At 38.8% G+C, this 24,047-nt stretch overlaps 1 protein-coding gene across 17 annotated transcripts in view; it reads left to right on the forward strand.

Annotated features, from left to right (window-relative positions):
- Window positions 1–24,047, forward strand: part of LOC121167799 (sarcolemmal membrane-associated protein) — a 116,847-nt gene that overhangs the window by 18,516 nt on the left and 74,284 nt on the right. The window lies entirely within an intron of this gene.

A 24,047-nucleotide genomic window follows, 5' to 3' on the forward strand; every position in this document is an offset into this window, starting at 1 on the left:
TAAAAAATCAGTGCAAATGAAGATAAAAAGCAATTATTAATTAAACCTGTAAGACAAGTAATGAGCGAGGTAATATAAATTAATTTTAATTAGAAATATTAAAGGTGAACTCTAAAGTTAATGGAAAGCATGATTAAATTGTTTTGTAGCAGAGGGGTCAAACAAAATACCTTTCATTTTAGTGAACTGTATCTAAGAAATAAGGATAGTCAAGATTTTCAACACATTTGATGATTTGTAGGATTTAAAACTTCATTTTGAGCCAGGAGTTAAGGGAAGAATTAAACTATGAAACTGCATTTTTATGGATGTTGGCTCAGTGTAAGTTTTAAGAAAGCAGCAGTCTTATATGTAAAAAAACAAAAAAAACACAAAGTTTCTCGTGTTTTTTTTTTAGCATAGAAGGTGGTTCTGAGCCTTGGTACTGTTTTCTTGCACAATTTTTTGTATTGTAAACCATCTATGTCAAAACCCAGAACCTGCATTGTCACTTCCTTGTTGTAAATCCTGCTCTGCTGCTAAGATAACATGCCAGAAACAAGACTGAGTTTCTCAGGGTCTTGAGAAAGTTTGCGAATGAAAATAAAAGTTAAGGTACGAATAACTTTCTTAGTTTTAACTATTCTTTTAAAGCTTGTTTCTGTATTTTCAGTGTAATTTTTAAAAGCCTATCAAATGAACTTTTCAGTCAACAGAAACCTCCCAGAATTGCTTAAATTTTTTTTGGCACAGCATCCAAATTGTCTCAGATGAAGTACTCCCAAATTTTAATTTTAATAAATAGACATCTTTTATTTGAGTATTTGAATCATTTTACATCTTTTACTAAGTTGATCTATATAAGAGACCCCATTTTGATTGGTATTCTGATTTAAATTAAGTGTTTAAGAGGTACTTCTAAAACACTATTTAAAAGATGTTGTAATGGCCTTTTTACCTTTTATTGTGTCCAAAGGGAATTTTTGAACTTGAGGTAGTTTTAATTGCTTGTCTGTTGCCAGCAAGTATGCTGCTTAAGAAGAAAAGTTACAGTGAAGTAGAGTTGTAACATTTATCATGTAGTGGTCTGAATTAAAGAAAAGCGTATAAGTATACTGATTAAATATTTAAATATAACCTTTTAAATGATACTTTTATAAAAACGATCTTGTTTTGATGGTCTTGATTTTACTATTTATACTACTCATATTTGTATTCATGCTTTAAAAAGTTAGATTAATGTCTTTTTCGTCTGTATGTAAACGTATGAACAAATTTACTAAATCAGCAGTTTAGAAATGATTACCTTTTTTTATAGCATGTGTCATGTTATAGCTTTTTTTCTTATCTCGTAGTCTGAATTCATGTTTTGAAAAATAATGTATTTAATTAGGCAGACACACACAGGCAGCTGAGCTGAAGCCAGGAACCCAGAGCTCAGATCAGGTCTTCCTCGTGGGTGCCAGGCAGCCATTCACCTGAGATGTCACTTGCTACTTTCCAGAATGTGCTTGAGTAGGGAGCTGGGAGTGAAGCGGTGCTGGGATTTGAACCTAGGGACTCTGATATGGAATGTCAGTGTCCAAAGAGTCATTTTTATTGCTACATGAAACTCCTACTCCTTGAATTTCCCCACCCCCTTTTTTAAAGATGTAGTTTTATTAGAAAGGTAGGTTTACAAAGAAGAGACAGAGAGAAAGATCTGTCTGCTGATTCTTTTCCCAAGTGGCCACAGTGGTCGCAGCTGAGCTGAAGTAATCTGAAACCAAGAGACTGGAGCTTCTTCTGGGTCTCCCTTGTGAGTAGAAGGTCTCAAGGCTTTGGGTCATCCTCTATTGCTTTCCAAACGGAAAGCTGGATGGGAAGTAGGGCAGCAAGGACATGAACTGGTGCCCGTATGGGATCCTGAAGGTGTAAGGCAAGGATTTAGCTACTGAGCCATTATGCTGGGCTCATTGGCACCAGTTTGAGTCCAGGATGCTCTAGTTCTAATCCAGTTCCCTATTTATGTGCAGTAGGAAAAAGGAGAAGATGGTCCTAGTGCCTGGGTCCTTGCCACCTATTTGGGAAACCTGGAAGAAGCTTCTGGCTTTGGAGTAGCTCAGTTCCAGTTTTGTGGCCAGCTGGGGAGTGAACCAACAGATGAAAGTTCTTTCTGTCTCTTCTCTCTGCAAATCTGCCTTTCCAAATAAAATAAATGAATCTTTAAAAAAAAATTGCAACACCCATATGGGACATTGGCACTACAAGCAGCCCCTGATTTTATCTTCTGTATTGTGTGTCCCATTAAATTATTGTTGGAGAATTTTTTTTTCTGTCAAGTGTCATTTGGATATTTATAATGTCATTTGTGGGCCATAAAAATTATCAGCTTAGAAATTAGCCTGCTATGTAGTTATTGAATTTAGAGCCCTGCCTGCGGTTGTCCTGGTAGGGCTCTAATCTACCAGATGACTTCACAAGGCTCCTCTGGCCCATAGACCAGATGTTCCCCACCCCTACAAAGTGAGCAGGGTGAATTCTAAGTGTACAGCATGTAGTTACTTGTATCATTTACATTGTAAATTTTTTAAAAGATTTATTTATTTCTATTGGAAAGGCAGATTTACAGAAAGAAGGAGAGATAGAAAGATCTTCCATCTGCTGGTTCACTCCCCAAGTGGCCGCACTGGCCAGAGCTGATATGATCCGAAGCCAGGAACCAGGAACTTCTTCTAAGTACCCCTCACGATTGCATGGGCCATCTTCTACTGCTTTCCCAGGACACAAGCAGGGAGCTGGATGAAAGTTGAGTAGTCCAGACACGAACTGGTACCCATGTGGGATCCTGACACATATAAGGTGAGGATTTTAGCCACTGAGCCATCATGTTGGGGCCCTGAATTGTGAACACCTAAGAAGAATATGGACTAATTTATATTTGTCATTCTACTGATATTATAAGAAATTTATTCATATGTTCATGATTTTATATGATTTATTTTATTGATTTGAAAGGTCACATTACAGATTGAGAGAAAGAGAGAGGTCTTCCATCCTCTTGTTTACTCCCTAAAAGGCCACGATAGTCAGGGCTGGGCCACACTGAATCCAGGAGTCAGGAGATTTTTCTAGGTCTCCCGCATGGATGCCGGGGCCCGGATACTTGGGCCTGCTTCCCTGGTGCATTAGCAGAGAGCTGGATCAGAAGTGGAGCAACTGGTACTCATCAGTACCCTTATGGGATGCCGACACTGCAGGTGACAGCTTTACATGCCATGCCCCGTGTCTGGCTCCATCTTTTCTTATCTTTACTGACCATTTGTATTTTTTTGGGAAGAGGGAGAGGGCAGAACAATTCATAACCATTTAAAAACATGAATTATCTCAGGTTTGGCATTTGACCTAGTGGCTGACAAACCTGCATCCACTGTTGAAGTGCTTGTAAGTGTTTTTGGCTTTTGGCTCTAGCTTCCTGCCAGTGCGTCTCCTGGGAGGCAGAGGTTACGGCTCTAGTAGCTGTATTCCTGCCACCCACTGGAAGACCTGGATAGAATTCCTGGCTCCTAGCTTGGCCTGTCCTGCTTCAATCCTGGCCAGTGTGGGCATTTATCGAGTGAGCCAACAGATGATAGCAGGAGAGCTCGGTATCGATTAATTTTATTAATCTTTGTTGTGGTAAAATAAATAACATAAAACTTACCATTTATTGGGCAAGTACTGTGGCCTAGTGGTGAAGCCTCCACGTGAGCTTCTGGCATCCCGTTTGGGCACAGGCTCACGTCCTGACTGCTCCACCTCTGATCAAGTCCCCTGCCAATGTGCCTGGGAAGGCAGCAGAGCCCAAGTGCTCGGGTCCCTGCACCCTTGCTGGAGATCTGGAAGAAGTTCCAGGCTCTTGGCTTTGGCCCATCCCAGCCCTGGCCTTTGCACCCTTTCGGACAGTGGACTGGCTGATAGAAGAATCACTGTTTGACTCTGTAACTCTGCTTTCCCAAACAAAAAAATAAGCTTAAACATTTTTTTACCATTTGTATAATAAATGTACAGTTAAGCAGCATTAAATGTATTTGTTGTGCAGCCATAGCCTCCATCCTTTCTTCGAAGCTTTATCATCGTTCTAAGTAAAAGCTGCATGCTGATGTAACAGTCACTTTCCCAGTCCCTACTAACTTCTTTTCTGCTTTGCGTCTTCATGACTTTGTCTAACTAGTTGCCTGCATGGTGTCTTTTAGAGCACAAATATTTTTAATTTCAATGAAGTCCTATTTTTCTTAATAACGTTTAATGATTTAAATTTGTTCATTTATGTTTTCTCTTGTGCTTTTATTGTTATTTCCTAGATATTGTTGCCTAATCCAAGACTATGCGTTATTTTAAACATTTTTGAGTATTTTCTTATTTGACTATCTGTATTTAAAACTACTAGCAAAATGACTTTCAGAGGTTTTTGGCAGGGAGGGCTTATTCATTGTACTACTCTGTTCCCCTACCCCTTTTATAATTACGATAGTAATTTTCAACATATTCTGAAATGCTTTCTAAAACAGAGGTTCCTCAGGTAAATTTTTACGTAGGTAAAAATTTCTAGGATACTTGGCATTCTGTGGTTGAAGAACATGGGATTAATAGTCTAGTGTAATGATTGAAATATGCATCTTGGAAACTGACTAGCAAATTTGAATCCTGACTGTGGTACTTCCTAGCTTATGATCTTGGGCAAGTCACTGGTTCTCTTTGGGCCTTCGTTTCCTTCCTCAGAAATTGTTGCAAGAAGTAGCCTAGCTCTGTGAGTTGCTTAGAATATATATGTGTGTGTGTGTATGCCAAAAAAATTGTGAAGTATTTAGGACAACTTGGCAATGGTAATTACTGCATTACTGTTATCTGTTATATCCTTTATGTCACTAATTTTAAAGCTAAGAATTTAATTATATTATTAGAGATGTTTAACATAAAAATGTACATGCAAAAATTTCAAATACAGAAAATAACCGCAAACATCTATATGTAGTCACTAGAACTAGGCTTAAATAATGAAATTTATGAGCTATCATAACATTAAATCATGGTCAGAAAGTATTTAATGCCATGGGAAAATAAAGTGGAATATGAGTGCCATAAGTGAAAAAATCAAATGTACAACTACATCTGACAAAATTCTTGAAAAATAGCAGGCAGGGAATTTAAATTTTGATCTTGTAATATTTATAAACATATTTAGGGCCCAGCGTTGTGGCACATCAGTCGTTGTGCAGCCACTTGTGATGCTGGCATTCTATATGGGACCTCTACTTCTGCTCCAGCTTCCTCTAATGCACCTGGGGAAGCCAAGCAAGATGATCTACACGCATGTGAACCTGCCATCCCCGTGGGAGACCCTGGTAGAGTTCCAGATTCCTGGCTTCAGTCTGGCTCACTGGGAAGTGGAGCAACTGCGAGACAGATCTCTCAGCTCCTGTTTTTGTTTGTTTGTTTTTTGTCATTCTGTTTTTCAAATAATTAAAATCAAAGTGAGGGAGAGGGGAATTTTTTTTTTAAAGATTCATTTATTTTTTATTGCAAAGTCAGATACCGCAATGGCTGGTGCTGCGCCGATCCGAAGCCAGGAGCCAGGAGCTTCTTTTGGGTCTGCCACATGGGTACAGGGTCCCAAGGCTGTGGGCCATCCTCAACTGACTTTCCCAACCCATTAGTAAGGAGCTGAATTGGAAGTAAACCCATGCCCATATGGGATGTTTGTGCTGCAGGCAGGGGCTTAACCTGATACATTGTGGTGTTAGTCCCCACATTGGATTATTTTTTTAAGGTTTATCTATTTGAAAGGAGGAATGGTGAGCAAGAGAGTGAAAGATCTGTCTGCTAGTTCATTTCCAGCGTATTGGCAAGGTAAAATAAAGGTAGGAAGTAAAGTAGTGTGGACTCAAACTAGCACTCAGTTACGGTATGTAGGTGTTGACAATGGTTACCCCACTGCCAAAATGCCCACCCTTCATATTTAATTTTCTAGATTCTTTTCTAGTTCTTTTTTGTTCTAAAGTTAGTGTCATACTTGTCTTAATCTATCTGTAATTAAATTACACTAGCTGTTACGTTGTACCTATTTTTATTCAATTGAAGTTTCATTTTTAAATTTAGGAAATGGCATAAAGCTCAGGAGACTATTATATCCCAGCTGACTAGCCCATTCTTGGCGAAGCTAATAATAGATTATCATCTATGCTCAGCTAGAAATGGGTAGGACATGATCTTTAGTATAACTCAGTTGATGTATAAATGTTATTTAATTTAACTCCTGAGTGGGGGATGTATCCAAAAGCTAGTAGGAAGATAACTGTAAGAAAATCACTTTTAGAGTTAGCAACCATGTTGAAATTCACTTCTAGAACCCTTAACAAAGACTACAGAAAGAGATTACTTTTGTAACATATATAATTTCCACTCACTGACTATATCAACTTCTTAAGCTCTGTAGTGGATAATGACTCAGCTATTGGGTTGCTTTGGACATTTTTGTGTGCGATTAAGTGTGTGCTATCTTAGTTTGTAGTGGCAGTCATAATGAAGATGATTGTATTGTCCCTGATAGGAGTAAATGTGGAAATTGTATTTTAACATGTTTTTTCTTAGCTCTTAGAGCTGTCTCCTGTGCAGTGACCGTCATTATTTCTGTGAGAAGTGTAAATTAGCAGAGCAACGTTGCAAAAAGCAGGAGTTTGCCGTAGCTAATGAAGGCTTTTCCTTTTCTTACTTAAAAAACAGATATTAGAGGCCATTCTCTGATGTTTGTACTAACTTTGTTCACAAAACGTACCTCGGTAACCTCCTGGGGATGAAGCCAGGAGACAGTTTCGTCTCTTACTGGTTGGTGAAAGAACTCTTATTTGCCTCAGTGATTGGATTTTATCTTGGGATGAGTTAAATATGTAGCAATACAGTGGAGATGAGAGAATTTTTACTCCATATTTTAAATGTTCTATGTTCTCAGAGGTTTAACTTGATGTTTCTAGATTTCCAAAGTTTGTATTTTTTTGTATCTTCCGCTACTTTGATCTTCATAATTGCATTATTTTATTTTTCTCCACATATTTTCTGAATGTAAGGATTTATGAACTTCTCCTTTAAACATTTTGAGATATTTATAATTGCTAGTATTATTTTTTGATTAAAATTTTCTGTATTTTAAGAGACTCATAACATTCGTATGTCTGGGGGTGTTATTGTTTCAGTAGGACTTTGTTTCCCCAAAACAGTGTTTAATGTTAATGATTTATTGGGCAGCTGATTGATGAGGGCAGAAACTTGATCTTGGGATGTCACCTGAGAGGGGGGGACCAGTAGTAAGGCTTTGGGGCCCGGGGTGTGACCTATCTGAGAAGGTGGTTCTTTTAAGAGATTCTTTTTTCAGTTCCAGCCAGTTCTCAGTCACATATCCAGTGATTCTGGTCACTAATTTGCTTTCTGTCTTATAGATTTATATATTTCATAAATTTTAAATAATATCATGAAATATATAGTGTTTTATATTTGATTTCCTTCATATACATTGTTCTAGAGGTTTATCCATTTGTCAACTATCTCAGTAGTTCATTTTTTGTTTATGTGTTTGGAAGAGACAAGCAGTTGTCTTTCATCTGCTGGTTTATTTGCCAAATGTTTACAGTAGCCAGGACTGTACCAGGTTAGCAACCATGAACTTTGTGTGGGCCCCCTGTGTGGTGCAGAGTCCTCAGCGCTTGAGCCAGTATCATCTGCTGCCTTCCAGGACACACATTAGCTGGAAGCTGCAGCAGAAGCAAGGGGAGGATTTGGACCCAGGCATTCAGTGTGGAATGTGGGGATCCTAGTGGTGGCTTAACCAGTGTTCCTCCTGCTTGCCCTTCACTTATTTTTTGTTGCTGATATGCTGCTTTGTTTTGTTTATTCAGTGGTTAATGGACTTTTGGCTTGTTTCTGATTTTTGGTTATTATGAACAATACTGTTTGGTACACTGGTGCACAGCTTTTTCTGTTTTTTATTTCTCTTGGGTAGATACATAGAAGTGGAATTTCATGGACCCAATTAAGTTTTATATCATCACTTAATTATCAAAGAAAGCTTTATTTTTCAGGAATAGATGACAGCATTATAGTTTAGAAGAAATATAAAATTGAGTGATAATAAAGAGTTAAAATGAAGTGAGTGGAGCAGTCAAGCAGAGCTCTAAAACATGTCACGAAGGATGAATGCTGTGCAGAAAACTCATCTAAGATCCTTTAGTACTTAGATTCTGAGATAATTTGGACTTTTAGTTTTCCTAAATATAATTAGGCTGTTTTAGTAGTAAATTAATACGGGAGGGGACTAAACAAAAAGTTGAACACAGCTACAGATTTTTTTCTATGTTTTGAAGTCAAGTCTGAGTTTGCTTCTTCTCATCTCTCTTCCCATCTCTCTCCTTTCTGTTTCTCTCTTTCTCTGACTCAATCAGACACTGGAAGACACTGCCTCAAATGTCTTTTTTTTCTTTCTGGCCTAGAGTGCTGTCGCTTCATTTTGCTGTAGTCTGAGTCGTGCTTTTCTAATGCTGGATACATCCTAGATCCAGATATTCCATAATCGAATGATCACACCATAGAAGTTTTCCCTACCCTACCCCCAAAAAAGTGCAATCCCATTTCAAGTACATTATTCTGTTATGTCCCTTCTACACATGGTTTTGCCTCAGGTGCTCATCAGAAAACATGCTTCCTGTTGATGTTTTGGAAGTCTGTGAACTTGTTCTGGACAGGTGGCAGACACCAAAAACTTGTGAATCATTGCCACTTAGTGTAGTGCAGTACAGTCATCCAGAACGAAGTGATTTTTAGTTGACAAGTTGTCTGCTTTTAGTCAGAAATGGAAATTGAATCTTGTTTTCTTTGTTTCCACTTGTATCTTTCTTTGGACATCCAAGAGCTTTTCCATTTCTGATAAGTCTTTATTATTACTGATAATATCTTTCCTTAATTATTAGTGGTTTAAGATTCTATATCATCCATGCTTAAATACATGTCCTTGTTACATAGGACTGTATGACTTTTTTACAGTTCCTTAGGGTAAGAGATTTCCACTTCCACCCTCTCTCCCTACTCCACCACTGTTTTCCCCTGTATTATAACAATAGTATATGTATGACTTTTTTTTTAAAAGATTTATTTTTATTATTTTTTCATTGGAAAGGCGGATATACAGAGAGGAGAGACAGAGAGGAAGATCTACCGTCCGATGATTCACTCCCTAAGTGAGCCCAACGGTCAATGCTGTGCTGATCTGAAGCCAGGAGCCTCTTCCGGGTCTCCCACGTGGGTGCAGGGTCCCAAAGATTTGGGCTGTCATCGACTGCTTTCCCAGGCCACAGGCAGGGAGCTGGAAGGGAAGCGGGGCTGCCGGGATTAGAACCGGCACCCATATGGAATCCCAGGCATGCAAGCGAGGACCTTAACCACTTGCGCCACCACGCCAGGCCCCATGACTTTTATAATGTTAGTTGAGTTTACCTGAAGTCATCAGCTAGGTGATAAGACTGTGGAGGAGAATAAAAAGTAAAAATTGTCCTATTCCTTTTATAAATGCTCGACCATAATTTTTAGTTTATTAAAATATATTGTCAAATTCTTAGAATAATTTACTGTAAATAATCTGTGATCTACAGATGGTGATATATATGTGCTTGGTCTCTGATTTTTCCCCACTCAAAAATGACTTGAATATCTCAGTAGTACCACAAGAAGGAATGTCCCTGTAGGTTCTACTCATTTTTTTTAATGGAGAGGATCTAGGTTGTAAAGTGACGTGGTATTTCTGTCTCTCCTACCCCTCTGTCTTTAATCTCTTCTGATGTCTGTCAGCTTATAAAAGTCACTGTCACTCCTCTATGTACATTGCTGATATAGTAGAATTAGTTCTTGCCTATTTCTGGTTTGTTTTTCTGTTTGGTTTTGTTGTTGTTTGTTTGTTTTTCTTTTTAATCTTTCTAGCTGTTGTATCTGAAACTCTGTGAAGCATTTCCGCCACTAGCTTCTCTTTAGAGGCCAGTGTTCCTAAAATTTCCTCCATTGTTTACCCTGTGTTACTTTTGACTCATCTCACACACTGTTGTAATTTAAAAAAATTTTTATTTAGCATTTGGATCCGTTGTTGTAGTATAGCAGATACAGTTGCTGCCTGCAATACAGGCAGCTGACATCAGTTCATGCCCCGGCTGCTCCACTCCGATTTAGCTCTTAGCTACTGGCCTGGGAATAGTAATGGAAGATAGCTCATATTCTTGGGCCCCTGCCACCCTATGGGAGACACAAATGAAGCATGTGGCTCCTGACTTCTGCCTGGTTTCGCCCTGGCTGTTATGCCCACTAGGGGAGTGAACCTGTAAATGGAAGACCTCGAACAATAAGTGTTCTTTCTGTGAATCTGCCTTACAAATTCATAAATCTATAAGAAATTTATTTATTCTTATGCTATTTTGAAAAAGCAAAGAGGCAGAAACAGACAGAGGTCTTCCACCCACTAATTCACTTTCCCTTTGTCTGTGATATCCAGGGTTTGGCCGGGCTGAAACCAGGAGCCTGGAACTCAATCCCAGTCCCAAGTACCTGGCCATTTGCAGCCTCACACATGCATCAGTAGGAAGCTGGGTCAGAAGCAGAAGTGCCTTAACTGGTATGCTATATGACTGGCCCTTTATGGTAATTTTAATGGCTGCACAAATGTTGATGCTTTCTAGATTTATTGAGCCCTAAAGTTTGAATTTTCTACCTGTCTAACCATATTAAGTTGCTGGATGCCTTACACAGGTCCCCAAATCAACATATCCAAAGCTGAAATTATTTATTCACTACTTGTACCTTCTCCAGTATTCCAAACACAAATAACAGCAACATCATGTGCCTAGCAGCTCAAGCTAGAAGCTGCTGCCTTCAAAACTGAGCATTTAGGTTCTGTCGCTAGGCCCCTTTTCTGTTTCTTTTTCTTCCACCTCCTCCTCCCCCTTCTCCTTCTTATTGTTTAAATTTTTTTTTTACTTATTTTTATTTGAAAGACAGATACACAGAGTGTAGAGCCAGAGAGATCTTCCAACTGCTGGTTCAATCATCAAATAGTTGCAATGGCCAGAGCTGAGCCAACCCAGTGCCAAAAGCTTCTTCCAGGTCTCCCACATGGGTTCAGGGCCCAAGGACTTGAGCCATCCTCTGCTCTTTTCCTAGTCCATAATAAATAGGGAGCTAGATCGGAAATGGAGCAGCTTGGTAACTGTTTACCTCTAAGCTCATCTCCTATCATTCTCAGTTTTGTCTTATATTGTTAACCATCCCCACTCCCGACCACAGCTAGGCTCACACACTATGTAGTTATTACTTCTGATTACTCATTTGTTCTAATCCTATCCTCATTTGTCTTGACTCACTCTTACTCAGCCTTCCTGGCTCTACATGGGACAGCTCCTTCAAGAAGCGTTCTGAATCCTCAAGACTGGGCTAAGTGCCCTCTTCTCTATTGAATCATTCTTGTTAGTATATGAAACTGTAGGTTTAAAAAAAAATTCCCCTGCTCAACTTTCCCTCCTAGCAATTACTCATTTTTTGTTTTCCTTTAGAACAAAACTCCTCAGAAGATTTGTCTCAGTATCTGGTCTCTTACTCCTCTTCACTCATTCTCTCTTGAATGAGTCTGGTCAGGCATTTGTCCTTTACGACATCTACACTTGTTGTTAGGGTCATCACTGGTGTTTTCAACTTGCTATTTCCAGTGGTCAGCTCTTGTTCATTACCTTGCTTGATCCACCAGCCTCATTTGACAGGTGATCTGCTCCATTCTTGGAAAACCTCATTCACTCAGCTTCCAGGACGTATCACTTTCTCCTGGTTCTCCTTATGTTTCACAGGCCATTCTTCTCAGTTTCCTTAGCTTGGTCTTCATCTCCCTGATCTTAAACCTTTGACTGTTCCAAGGCTCTGTCTACCGTATTGGTTGCTTCTGTAATCTAATCCTGTCATTTGACTTTATGATCTGTTTATATGCTTATGACAATCACATTTATATCTCAAGCCCACAATTCTAACCTTATACATCTAACTGCTTTTATTTGTTACTGTGGGAAAATGTTCACAACAAAAAATCTGCCATCTTAACCATTAATTCAGTGGTTACATGAAATACATTCATAATGTGCAATTATCACTCCCATCCATCTTCAGAACTCTTTTCATCTTGTGAAACTGAAACTTTGAACCACCAGGTTTCTAACTCCTGGCACCCACCACTCTACGTTCTCTCTCCTCATTGGTTTTGATTGCTCTGTGTCGTATAAGTGGAATCATCCAGTATTTGTCTTATTGTAATTAACTAATTTTGCTCAACATAATGATTCAAAATTTTTCTTAATTTATATGGCTGATAATACTGCATTGTGTTTGTGTGTATATATATGTGTATGTGTAATTATACATATATACCATATTTTGCTTATCCATTTTTGATGAACACTTGGGTTGATTCATTGTTTTAGTTATTACTGGTCTGAACATAAGTGTACATATTGCTGTAATAACTTTCTTTTGAGTATATATCACAATTGTAAGTGCTGGATCATGTGGTAATGCTGTTTTTAATTTTTTGAGGAATCATCATGTTGTTTCCCACAATGTCTATATCATTTTCAATTCCAATCAACAGTGCATATGATTTCTGATTTGTTCATATCTTTGCAAATATATTTCTACCCTTTAATTTTTTTTTTATTTGAAAGGCAGTGGGAAATACTGAAATAGCTCTGTTTTTTGGTCTACTCCTCAAATGCTCACAACAGCATGTGTGGAACCAGGCCAAGACCACAAGCCCCAAATTCCATCCAGATCTCTTACATGATTGGCAGGGCCTGAAATACTTGCTGGTCCTAAGAGTGAGTGGGGGGCCCGGCGTGGTGGCGCAGTGGTTAAGGTCCTCACCTTGCACACCGGGGATCCCATATGGGCGCCGGTTCTAATCCAGCTCCCTGCCTGTGGCCTGGGAAAGCAGTCGAGGACGGCCCAAAGCTTTGGGACCCTGCATCCGCTTGGGAGACCCGGAAGAGGCTCCTGGCTTCGGATCGGCATAGCAGCAGCGGTTGCATCGGACGGAAGGTCTTCCTCTCTGTCTCTCCTCTCTGTATATCTGCCTTTCCAATAAAAATAAAATAAATCTTAAAAAAAAAAAGTGAGTGGGCATTAACAGGAAGCTGGAGTTGAAAACAGAGCTGGGACTTGAACCAAGGCACTCACTAACAGAATGCAAGCTTCCCAAGTGGCATTTTTAACACTTGTCAAAGTCTACCCCTTTCTGCTCTTTTTAATAGTAAATATCCTAATAGGTGTGAGGTGTATTTCATTGTAGTTTTAGTTTCCATTTCTGCAGTTATTAGTGATGTTGAGCATCTTTTTATGTGCCTATTGGCTTTGTATAACCTTAGAGAAATGTCTGTTTAGATCCTTTGCCCATTTTTGAGTTGGATTGTGCGGTTGTCGTCAAGTATGTATGAAGCTACCTCCAAAAGATCATGAAAAATACATATTATGCAAAAACTATGCATGAATTAAAAGAAGTTTTAAGTGCCTTCATACATACTCTGGATATCACGTTCTTATTCAGATATATGACTTATAAATACCTTTCCTTTTAATGCACAAAAAATTTTTAAAGTTTTTCAATCAATCTGCTGTCTGTTTTGTTGCCTTTGGCTTTGATGTCAAGTGTGAGAACTTACTGCAAAATCCAGTGTCTTGAAATTTTTGTTATATACTGTCTTCTAAGAATTTCATGCATTCAGAGCTTTCTTTCAGGTCTTTGATTCATTTTCAGTTAATTTTTATATGTGATATTAGATAAGGATGGACTTTTATTATATTTTGTATGACAGTCCAGTTTTTTTTTATTGGAAAGGCGGATATACAGAGAGGAGAGACAGAGAGGAAGACCTTCCATCCGATGCAACCGCCGATGCTATGCCGATCCGAAGCCAGGAGCCTCTTCCGGGTCTCCCACGCAGGTGCAGGGTCCCAAAGCTTTGGGATGTCCTCGACTGCTATCCCAGGCCACAAGCAGAGAGCTGGATGGGAAGTGGAGCTGCCGGGATTAGAACTAGTGCCCATATGGGATCCCGGGGCGTTCAAGGCAAGAACTTCAGCTGCTAGGCCATGCCGCCGGGCCCTGGTCACTTCCTTTTGCTGTAACTATACGTAGGGATTCCCTGATTCATATCACAGTGTTTCTCGTTTCTCACCATTTGGTTTTCAGTTTGTGGTCTCTGTTCCTTGTGGTTATTTATTATAATATTTCCGTACAATGAAGGCTGACTCACTATTTTTAACACCTGTATGAATTAGAATTCAGCTGTTAAATGACCTATTTATGTCTGTTTCAGCTGCTTACTGTTAAGTAATTAATTGTCAAGGAACTTTGTTTTTAGAACATGGACCAGTAAAGTCTTGAATCAGTTCTTTTGACTATGGAAAGTCAGAATAATTTCCTATTAATGTATTTCTATGCATTTACTAAAATTAGTATTTAAACACAAATACTGTGCTAAATGCTTTACATTACTTAACCTTTATAATAAACTCTCAGAAGTATAGGTAATGATATTATCCTCAAGTTAAATGTAACTAAAGGGAGATTCAAAAAGGTTAAGTTACTTGCTGTTGGTAACATAGTAAGTTACAATCTGATAGAGCTTGAACTCAAACCTTTATATTTTGCTTCATATAAGATTTGAATGATTTCTTCTACATTGGAAAATTTATTATTTGCGTCTATTAGAACTTTCCAACAATGTTATAGATTAAAATGAAGATGGTGGGCCTGGCACGATAATATAGTGGTTAAAGTCCTTGCCTTACACACACCGGGATCCCATATGGGCACCGGTTCTAATCCCAGCAGCCCTGCTTCCCATCCAGCTCTCTGTTTGTGGCTTGGGAAAGCAGTCGAGGATGGCTCAAAGCCTGGGGACCCTGCACCCACATGGGAGACCCAGAAGAGCTCCTGGCTCCTGGCTTTGGATTGGCTCAGCACCAGCCGTTGTGGTCACTTGGGGAGTGAACTATTGGATGGAGGATCTTCCTCTGTGTCTCTCCTCCTCTGTAAATCTGCCTTTCCAATAAAAATAAATAAATATTTTTTAAAAATGAAGAGGGCATTATAATACTGTTTCAAACGTGTTATGGAGGTTGAGGTTTTGGAGTTAGCGGTGTAACTTGGAACACAATCTCAAGTTTTATTTAGTTTAGGTATTTGTTTAGTTATCTGGAAGAAATTTTATTTGTTAAGATGTTTATACTATATTTCAGAAATAAAAGGAGTCTTTTAGCAGGTGGAGAGTGTGGGTGAGTGCAGGCAAGGGCTAATCAAGTCTAAGAATAGCATGAGCAAACAAGCAGAGGACTGGGACTTGATTGGGAAGTGACACTAGGTAAGCAGAATAGAGTGAATGGATGGTTCCTTTGTCAAGTTAGACAGGGTGATTGGGTTATTTTGAAAGTTATCACAGCTCTTGAACTTGAAGTCAACAGCACATTTATGAAGTGAAGCGACGTGGGCATGGCACGGTAGCCTAGTGGCTAAAGTTCTCACCTTGCACACAGCAGGATCCCATATAGGCGCTGGTTCTAATCCCGGCAACTCCACTTCCGTTCAGCTCCCTGCCTGTGGCCTGGGAAAGCAGTTGAGGACGGTCCAAAGCCTTGGGACCCTGCACCTGTCTGGGACATCCACAAAAAGCTCTTGGCTCCTGGCTTCGGATTGGTGCAGCTCCAGCCGTTGCAGCCACTTGAGGAATCAACGGATGGAAGATCTTCCTCTCTGTCTCTCCTCCTCTCTGTATGTCTACCTTTCCAATAAAAACAAAATAAATCTTAAAAAATAATAAAGTGAAACAATGTAATCAGGTTTATGCTCTTGTTTTTTCCCCTCCCTTCTTCTTTCTCTGTCAATATGCATTTCAAATAAAAATAAATACATCTCTAAAGAAGATTATTGTGGGAGCTGGCATTGTGGTGTTGCAGGTTAAGCCTCCAACTGTGATGCTGACATTTCCTAAAAGTACCGGTTCAAGTCCTGGCTGCTCTGCTTCTAGTCCAGCTCCCTGCTAATGTACATGGAGGCAACAGAAAATGAGCCAAGTACTTGAACCTCTGCCATCCACATGAGACACCTGATGGAGACTCTGGCTTCTGGCTCTGATCTGACTCAAGCCTGTCTGCCTGTGTGGCTATTTGGAAAGTGAACCAGCAGACAGAAGTGCACTGTCTTTCCCTCTCACTCTATAACTGTCTTTCAAACAGATAAATCAATCTTTTTAAAATAAAATATGAGATTGTTGTAACAATTAAGTAAAAAATACATGCAATGAAGTTTATCCAAGCTCTTGGTAAATACCCCAGAACTGGAAAACTGGAGGTTATTTTTGTTATCCTTGTCACTATTTGAATAATTACCTCTCTTTTGTTTTGCTGTGATTAAAACTTCCATGCTGAATTATAGATACATTAAATGAATCAACAGTTTTTTTAGAAAAACAACTTTCTCTCTTTTTAAAATGATTTATTTATTTTTATTGCAAAGTCAGATATATAGAGAGAGGAGCAGAGACAGAGAGGAAGATCTTCCGTCTGATGATTCACTCCCCTAGCGGCTGCAATGGCTGCTACTGCGCTGATCTGAAGCCAGGAGCCTGGAGCTCTTCCAGGTCTCCCACAGGAGTGCAGGGTCCCAAGGCTTTGGGCCGTCCTTGACTGCTTTCCCAGGCCATAAGCAGGGAGCTGGATGAGAAGCAGGTCAGCCAGGATTAGAACTGGCGCCCATGTGGTATCCTAGCACATTGAAGGTGAGGACTTTAGCTACTAGGCCACCGCGCCAGGCCCTAAAGATTTTTAAATTTTCACCAAAAAAAATTATCGGAAAGGCATATTGACAGAGGAGAGACAGAAAAAAAGGTCTTCTATCCATTGGTAAATACTGCTTAAGTGGTAGCAGTGGCAAGAGTCTTCCTTGAGGATGTAGGGTCCCAAGGCTTTGGACCCTCCTCTACTGCTTTCCCACTCCACAAGCAGGGAGCAGGATGGAAACTGGAGCAGCAGGGATACAAACCAATACGTATATGGGATCCCAACACTTTGACCTCTAAAGATCTTTAGGGAAAGGCAGGCATTTGGGTTAACAATTATGGTTTTGGGACACCTGTATTCCATGTTGGAGTACGTGGGTTTTAGTCCCAACTCTATGTCCAAATTCCATCTTCTCGTTAATGCTGACCCTGAGATAGCAAGTAATTGGGTCCTTGACCTCCATGTGGAATCTAGGTTGAGTTCCTGGCTTCAGTCCCAGCTCTTGCAGGCTTTTGCAGAGTCATCCAGTTGGGTGGGAGCTTTCTGCTGCTCTCTCTGTCCCCCTCTCTCTCAAACTGTAAATTTAGGGAAAAAGATTTTTTTTTTCTTGGAGAAAAAGAAATATTGTCTATGTTAAGCTGTAAATAAATATAGAATTTGCATGATGCTTTTTATTGCCAAATTTTGTTCAAAAATATAGAAGAAATAGTGATTCGTACCTACCAGGGAACATTACCTTCTTATCTTGAGAGGCTGTGTCTAACACGAGGGATCTTGGGAACTGTGTGGTAAGAGAGAAATGAAAGCCTCTTTGGTGTACTCGACCCTGTAAAGAGTGTCTTTTCCATATCCAAATAGTCATTTTCCATCTCAGTAAAAATGACTGTTTCATAAATTAGAATGTTATTACTTGTATTGATTCACTTAGAGCTTTCAGTAACTTTAGTTCCTTTTTACTTTCAAGGCAGAATTCTCATTTTTTAAAAGGACTCGTTGATGTCTAAATTATCAGAACCCTTGAGGAAATAAATCTGAGGAATTAATAATCACTATAGATGCCAGAGAAACAGCTGTCCCATCTCCTTATTCACCTTCCTCCCATACTATACACACATACACACGTGCTTGCAGTGCTGGGCCTGGGCAGGGTCCAAGAGCTCGGTACACAATCCAGATCTCCCACATGGATTGCCTAAATCCAATTGCTTGATAGACCTGGGGACTTCATTAGCAGGAAGCTGGTCAGGATAGGAGCTATACATTTAATCTAAGTACTCCGGTGTAAGGTGCAGGCATCTTAACCTCTAGGCTAAATACCTACCCCTCTGTAATGTGTTTTAGACATTAAAATTACATTCCAACTTGAGTAATTATGCCTAAATAATAGAAAAGTTCATCATGATTTTCAACATCCTTTAAAATATTTTTAAAAACTGTGAATGTTAAAAAAAAAAACTGAATGTTATTTCTTCAGCAATTGTGCTGTTTGCATCTTTTAACATTTCCACAGAATTTGTTTGCCAGAGATAAGTTTGTGTGTGAGAGCAGTTTTTCCAAGTAAGATCTATATTCCTGTGTTTTGCCGATTATACCAATCTTTAATGTATTTTAATGTTTTGTCCTTTTTTTTTCAGTTTTTCCTTCTCTCTTTTCTCCTAGTGGTTGTATAGATCAATATCAACTATCCTCATTTTAAACCTGTTATGTGCCTTACTAAATAATATGTAATGATTTAAATATAGTATGCTTGTTTTATATTTCCCAGAAATATAAACACGATGATTTCTGTTTGTGGGAAACATGGCTATTCTGTGGGTGAAGTTTACAAAAAAAAGGTAGTAGATTTATTTTGTTGTTTCAACTGAATTTAGGATCATTTAAACAACCATTTTGTCATGAAAAGAATGGCCTATTTAGTGTAGTCAAAATGTTTGGGTACTTAAATATCACAATATCCCTGTGTTTCTGTCCTTAATATGCTATGTAAAATATGTGGCATTTGTATAAATGTGTACTTTAAATATTAGAATTTGAAATTCTTGCATCTTTTAGGTTTTAAATATTTATTTTCATTTTATTTGATAGCCTGAGGGATGAAGAAAGATCTTCACTATCGCTGATTATATTTTATGTCCTTCCTAATATCATTTCCTATGGAGAGAGCTACAGACAGGTCTTTTCTTTTTTGCCTTGTGAGCTGGCCCCACAAGATTGGACAATGGAATGTGTCTAAAATGTTACTTAGTAAATAAGAAAAAATCCTGGCAAAATGATAACATTTGTAAGGGTTTTGAGTGGATAGGTTTGCAAGTTTCATTCCAGTGTATGGGTGAGGTTTCATTTTGGTGAAGACATTTCACCACATTTCAACGTATTTTCTTGTGGAATGTGAATCAGGTTTCTTACGTTCTTCTTCCATGGCATAATTAAAACAAAACAAAACTCCAGCTTCTGAAACATGTGGTGCTTTGCTAGTCAGGCAGGCATAAAGGTTATATATAAGTGATTTTATATTGACCATGCATATTAGAAATTAAGTTTGTATAATCTAAGAAACAACTAGAATCCTGATGGTTAAGTGAGCAAGTCATGGATCTCGCTATTTCCAGTGACTCCCACTGTAGTTCATCCTACACACAGCTGCTAAATCATTAGAGCTATTACAATAATCTCTTTAAAACAATTTTTAAAAATCAAATCCCTTAGGACTGCCTTTGTTTTACGAAATCTCAAATTCTTAGTCCAGTCCCAAGGTTCTCTTTATGGGGCCATGATCTTCAAACTCTCCATTTGTTCCTTTGTTTTGTTTTAATAGTCCTTGGAAACTGGGCCTTGACTGTGTCTAAATGTACAGCAGTGCCTGTTAGACTTCCTCTTTCTTCTTCATTCCAATCACCACCCTCACTCATGCCTCCTTAGCAACTGATCGTGCCGAACTAAATTTCTATTCTCTTAGGATTTAGGTACTTAAATTAGACCTCTTAATTTTTTATTTAGAGTTGCTCTGCATATGATCTAATGGATGTGCCATCTCTCTCTGAGATGGGTGGCAAGTAAACGCTAGACTGAATGATTTACCATAGTGGGAGTTTGCATTGACACTGCTCCGGGACCAGCATTGTGGCATGGAAGGGTAAAACTTCCACCTGCAATGCTGGCAGCCCATATGGACACCAGTTTATGCTCTGGCTGCTCCACTCCCAACCTAGCTCCCTGCTGATGGCCTAGGAAATGTAGTGGAAGATGGCTCAAGTGTTTGGACGCTTGCTTCCCATGTGGAAGATCTGGAAGAAGTTCCATGCTTTGCTTTCCTTTTCCTTTTTCTCTTCTCTTCTCTTCTCTTCTCTTCTCTTCTCTTCTCTTCTCTTCTCTTCTCTTCTCTTCTCTTCTCTTCCTCTCCTCTCCTCTCCTCTCCTCTCCTCTCCTCTTCTCTTTTCTTCTTCCTTTTCCTCCTGCTTCTCTTCTTTTTATTTAATTTAGATGAGAGAGAGAGAGAGAGAGTGAGTGAGTGACAGGGAAATATTTCATTTGCTGGTCTTCCATATACATGGCTGTGGCCCAAATTTTGAACTGTCATTCACTGCCTCTCAAGTATGTAGCAATGGGAAACTGGAATCAGAAGAATCAGAGCTAAATCCAGATATTTTGATGTGGTGCAGGTATTCCAGGCAGTATCCTAGCTGCTGTGCCAAACATCTGTCCTCACCTACCTTGTGTTTCTTTTTCCCTTGATTTTTAAAAATTTTCACATAGGGTCCATGTTGTGGCATAACATATTAAGTTGCTACTATGTCTCTGGATTCAAGTCTCACCTGCTCCATTCCTGATCCAGCTCCCTGCTGATATACCTGGGAGAGCAATGGGGAATGACCCAAGTGGATGGGCCTCTACTGCTGTGTGGGAGCTCCTGAGTTCTGCCTGGCTCAGCCCTGGCCACGTGGGGAGTGAATCAGCAGATTCCTCTCAGTCTTTGTCTCCATTTCTAACATTGTCCATCCTAAAAATAAATAAAAAGAAGAAAACTAGGAATTTTCTCACTTTTACCCTTTTTTAAGGCATTGTTATATTAAATCATTGTTGTATTCTTTCTGGTTTGTATTCATTTCTGAAATGGATTTCTCCTTATTTCTGTTTATCTTTTTGAGTTTTTTCATCCTTTCTAGAGTTTTGTAGTTGTGATTTATACTGATGTTCTGTGTTTTGAATTATTTTCCTAATGCCTTTTAGCTTGGTTTGAAGTAGGAGGTTATAATTTCAATCTGTTCTCAAGGTCTGTCTTTCATTTTCTATAAAAATATTACTTTGCTCCTTATTCTCTCTTTAAAAAAAAATAAGTAAATGAAATAACCATGGGATGAACCTTGATCTGTTGCTCATTTCTTTGTATGTGGAATTAGTTTTCCTGGACTTTGGAAACAGGTTGTTTCAGGGTGCCGTTTCTAGTTCCGAGAGCTCCCTCTTCTGTTGTTTGTGTGAAATGTTTAGAATTAGGCTCCTTGGGTTTCTCCACTTTGATCTGGATGTCCTTTCGCTTGTCCTCTGTCAGTTGTGTGTCCTTTAGGAGCTTTGCGCACAGTGTGGACCCTGGACCTGCAGGGTGGCTTTGCTTGGTAGGTCGTTGTTTAGCATCTGTATGCCACAGGCTGTTTGAGCTTTTTTTAGAAGATACCTCCTCAGGATTGGAGTAAGCTAAAAACATTTCCCATTTTCAGCTTCTCATCTCAAACTGGCCTCTGTTCTATGCAGTGAATACCTAGCAGTTAGTTTAGTTTGGAATGCCTAGCAGTTAGTGTGGTGTCCTCCTCAAGTCCTCAAATGCTCCATAGCTACTCTGTATATACTCACACACACTGAGTCCATGCAGGGTTTGTGGCTGTTGGTCGTTTTCCTCACTCATTGTGATTTGAGGTGTAAATGGATAAAAAGTCCTCTGCTTTTTTTGTGAATGTTGTTTGTGAACTTTTGGTTTTGTTATTTTACTACTCTGATCTGAGATTTAGATTTAGGTTATTTTAAAAATCAGTGTTGGGGCTGGCGCAAGTCCTTGTGGGACTGGCTGGAAGTGAATCAATAATCAGTGTTGGGGCTGTCCTTGTGGCACAGTAAATTAAACTGCTGCTTGCAGTGTCAATATCTGATGTGGGTGCTGGTTCAAGTCCTGGTTGCACAAATTTCTATTTAGCTCCCTACTGATGTGCTTGAGAAAGAACAGAGAACGGCCCAAGTTCTTGATCCTGTGTGCCTATGTGGGAGACCTGGATGAAATTCTGTGTTCTGCCTGGCCTGGCCTTGGCTGTTGGGGCCTTCTGGGGAGTGAACAGGAAATGGAAGATTTTTCTTTCTTCCTTTCTCTTGCTCAGCCTTTCAAATAAATAAATCTTTAAATATAATACAAATCTATGCTCTGTCACTTACCTCAGAATCCATTCTGTATTCACATATTTAAAACGTCCCTGTATGTATAGTTTGAAGTCTCTGACATTTGCCAAGTCTACCATGTTTGTGCCTTGTTTTCCAGCTTTTGCTCAAATGTTGTTAACATTTTGGTGTTTGGATATTGGAACATTGGATGTTGTTAACATTTTGGTATTTGAATATTAATATAGGAAGGATTAGAAAGGTCTAGTTTATCCTTGCAGTAGAAATAAAAGTAATTACTGGTTGTAGCAAAGTTGAAAATTCTGCCAAATGCTAGTTAAACATATGCATGCTTAATCTATAAAAGAAACTTTTTGAAAGCTTTTGTCATTAAAATTAATCAGCAAGATACAAGGAAAAGTGGGTGATGGGATAGGGACAACTCTTTCAATTAAAGAATTGCCACCAGTGCCTGGGTTTTAGTAACTTAAAGTTTATTCAGGAAAAAGCAAAGTGAATGTCTGGTGGTTAGTGCAAACATGAAAGCTGGTAGGGCACTCCTTAAGCTATTGGGAAAACAACATGCTTAAGTCTCATAAATGATTGTTAATGTTGTTACCACTGATTTCTTTTAGGGATGAAGAAAAGATCTGACAAAGTTTGTTAGCATAAAGCAGGGTATTTCTGGTTTGAAAGTGGCTAGAATTAGCTACATGCCAGCTTTCTGGAAATTCATCCAGGAACTGTAAGCATGGTCTCTTTCTCCTTCCTTACGACATCTATATAACTTTGGAAGCCTAACCCGGCAGTAAATAGAGTAGTTTCTGTACATTGTAGTCTGAATAATGGCCAAATATTTTACAGCAGGTGCAAAACCATTATTTGCAATATCAACCTTTCAAACAGCCAAAGACAAAAGGTTATATCATATCAGTGAAAACATTTCTGTAGGAAACTAAATATAATGCAATCTAGCCATACACAAGTGCAGAGGTCACAGGCATGAGTGAAGGTTAGTGTGACTGAGAGCGAGGACTGTGGAAAAAAGTGAGAATGATTGAGTTCAGAGAGGGAGCGAGGAGCCAGATCGATCATATTAGGCTTTGTGGGTTGCAGTGGTAAGTAATGATTTTGATTTTACTCTAAAATATTTGGAAACCAAACATTTTACGAACAATAATGGCCTTATTTCATGTCCTCTTTATTTTGAGCCCTTTTATGTTTAAAAAAAGAAAATGCTGATGGCAACCTACTTCAATTGACTTAATAACCACTAATGGATCAAAAAAAGTTTGAAAACCACCACTGTGAATCTAGTATAATGCTCTTCTTCAACTTACTGAAATGAGCCAAATCAGAATTTAGAGATGTGTATTAAAAAAAAAAAAAAGAAAAATAAGATTAGTGCTTTTACTTTAAAATATTGCCCTTTTTTATTCTTCTGGTATGAAATGTTAGGGCCTGTGAGTTTTAAATAGACTTGAAAAATATTAATGCAATCTTCTTTATTCATAATCTGTAATTAAATGTACAAATTGCCAGGCAAAGCAACAGTTGATCTGTTTTGAATATAAGCAAATCATAAATCATTTATAGGTAGCTTGGTGACTTTTAAATTGTCACCTTGGAATTAATGAAATTAAATGTCATTTCACATTTTCTACAGATTGCTTAGTCTTTTGTGTTTCATTTGGAAGAGCTTGTGGGAGGAGTGAAGATAAATGAAACATAAAGGTCAGCGTGAAGAAATGGGAGAAAATGGCCCTTTTAGTTCTACTTGAATAAACTTTGCTCTGTGACCTTTGGAAAAATATTTCACATGCCTAGTCTTACTTTTCTCACATTTAGATGTC

Source organism: Ochotona curzoniae, unplaced genomic scaffold (assembly GCF_017591425.1).
Source record: "Ochotona curzoniae isolate NIBS_2020 unplaced genomic scaffold, NIBS_Ocur_1.0 patch430, whole genome shotgun sequence".
In the NCBI taxonomy this organism is placed as follows: Eukaryota; Metazoa; Chordata; class Mammalia; order Lagomorpha; family Ochotonidae; genus Ochotona; species Ochotona curzoniae.